Source organism: Euprymna scolopes, chromosome 9 (genome assembly GCF_053919585.1).
Source record: "Euprymna scolopes isolate OS-2025 chromosome 9, ASM5391958v1, whole genome shotgun sequence".
Taxonomy (NCBI): domain Eukaryota; kingdom Metazoa; phylum Mollusca; class Cephalopoda; order Sepiida; family Sepiolidae; genus Euprymna; species Euprymna scolopes.
This window is the reverse complement of record NC_136490.1, coordinates 158,801,040-158,803,516: the sequence shown is the minus strand read 5'-3', so window position 1 is coordinate 158,803,516 and position 2,477 is coordinate 158,801,040. Positions and strand designations below refer to the sequence as shown.

General features: G+C 36.1%; 1 protein-coding gene across 2 annotated transcripts in view; it reads right to left on the bottom strand.

Moving 5' to 3' along the window:
• The window catches only part of LOC145284948 (uncharacterized), a 125,692-nt gene extending 124,394 nt beyond the window's left edge, over positions 1 to 1,298 (bottom strand). For both annotated transcript variants that reach the window (XM_080134045.1, XM_080134044.1), the window contains exon 1: positions 1,031 to 1,298. The gene's annotated coding sequence lies outside the window, so the exon portion shown is untranslated. The remainder of the gene's footprint in view (positions 1 to 1,030) is intronic.
• Between the last annotated feature and the right edge of the window lie 1,179 nt (positions 1,299 to 2,477).

Sequence of the window (2,477 nt, the reverse complement as noted above, 5' to 3'; positions counted from 1 at the left end):
TTTTGCATTTTTCAAATTGTACGTATTTACTTCCTTCTCGGTACAGGTAGATGTGACACAAGGCTGGAAATTGAAGAGAATCAAGCCACCGCCTCCTAAAACAGGAGCACTCTGGCCTTTTAAAGATTATTTGGTCAGTTCCGTCAGCATTCTCTGTAGGGGCATCTCAGGCAGTAAACAATAAACTTATTCCACTCGAAAAACAGGAATCAACGACCTGTGAGAGTGGGCTTCCTAACAAAACAAGAACTAAACCTCAGACCGACAGATGCAAGGTCATCCCATACTCAAAAAATTAATACTCCGTCAGACTGTCGAGTACGTATTCTTGACTAATATAAATAAGACCTATTCAGACTGTGTAAAATAGTTTGGCTATTTTCGGGTTGTTTCGTACATTGCAGTTGGAAACATTCAGGCTGATATGGGTTCCCTCCCTATAGAAGCACCAACTAATTATTATTATTATTATTATTATTATTATTATAAGCAGTAGTAGTAAAAGTAAGCAGAGGGCGGAGAGTACATACTGCACTTGGAAATGCAAAATGGTTACCCATTTTAGTAATGATCAAGCTCAACGTTTCTTAACTCGGTGATCTATCCAGAACCGGTGCGTCAACGTGATAATGCCGTATGCTTTCCGCTTATCTCGGCATTGTTTCCAGTCACCATGGATTTCTTGTAACTGAACTCAAGCACTGCCGATTCAGGAAAGGTGTGGCTGGAGATTGCGCAACTCTTTGAATTACACGTACAGCTACTCTTGAGTGTGAACGGAGGCATCGAGTAAAATTAGTAGTAGTAGTAGTAGTAGTAGTAGTAGTAGTAGAATTCAGAATTTCTTTCTCTGCTCAGATTTTCCAGAATCCAAAAGCTAACACCGCTATGTACACAAGGTTGAATGACTACAAGTATCATCGTGAACCTTCCGTTGGATAAACACTTAATATCAACATAAAACACACACACACACACACACAAAACGAGCAAATAAAATGTCCTCTTTTCTTTCTTTTTGTAAACTTACCTTGAATATATAGTGCTGCTGGTCTAATCCATATGTTAAACGAGAATAAGCCTCGTAAAAAAAAAATTCAGTCAGTTGTTGCACAATAAAACTCGAACGACTATTAATTTTTACGCGAACAACATTTCGTGTTCAATGTGTGTGGACAATGAAAGCAACGTCTGGTCGTCGAAAGCAGAGGTAGGCGTGTCTTAGTTGCTGAATAATTGCATCAAATCTATAGGGAGGTGAGTCGTCCTCTTCTATTTACACCAATCAGCGTAAAGCTTTCGAATCCGACTAACAAATCAACTGTTTCGTTGCACAATTAATTGTCAATTATGTTGTTTTTTTTTAAAGTTTATTATTTTGCAATTTCATTTCAATATTCCTATTTCCATGCCTCCCTACAACGTTGCTTTTTGATAAGGGGAGAGAATCCAATTTTCCCAAAAGGAATGGAGAGTAAAATTTATTTGAAGTAAATAAGGTCGAGAAATTAATAAAAACCATATTATGCTTTACCTACTAATTTGTGACCTATTTGCGTTAAAAAAAATTAAATAGTTCATATTAGTTATGAACCGTTAAAGTTCCGTGAATAGCGGTTTTGAGGACAGCTCCCTTTTTGGAGCTGGATTTACTTAAAAATTTGCATTAAATGCATATGGAATATATATATATATATATATATATATATATATATATATATATATATATATATATATATATATATATATATATAAATTATTTGTTGAGATTTTATTATTTCCTTTGCCAGTTAAACCTAAAATATTCCTCTGTAAAAACTATTTTTTATTTATAACATAGAAAAACTATTTTTAGGATCGAATTTTTTCGATGTTCAATACTTATCGGGCTAATTTCTGTATAAAAGATATCTAAGAACACTGCCACACATATAAATTACCTTTGTGTGAAATTTGCAAAATATAGTCTCAGCCGTTTCGGAACCTGTAAGAAAGGAACTCACACATACACAAAGCCTTTCCAAATGGTTACCCATCTGGTACTGGCCAGGTTCAACGTTGCTTAATTTCGGTGATCTGGCAAGAACCGGTGTGTCAACGTGATTGTGCCGTACAGGGAAAATGAATTCGAACAAATACCTCGAAAGCACTTTCAAGACTACGGCGAAGAAAGTGGGCTCTCTCTATCATGCTAGAAAGTTATATACATCTGCTTGAAAGTATCCTGTACCTTTACAAGGTCATCATTCACCCATGCATTGAGTAGCATTGCCACATTTGGACTGGTGAATCTGTTACTAGTTTCTCATACCTAGACAGGTAAAAAAAAACAATCGCCAACCTAATAGGTCTCGCACTGCCAACCAAACTCGACCCTCTGTCCCATCGACGAAATGTTGCATCTCTATGCTTATTTTACAAATATTTTCATGGAAGGTGTTCCAACGTTTTCCAAGCTCTTTAATTCTCTCGACTAA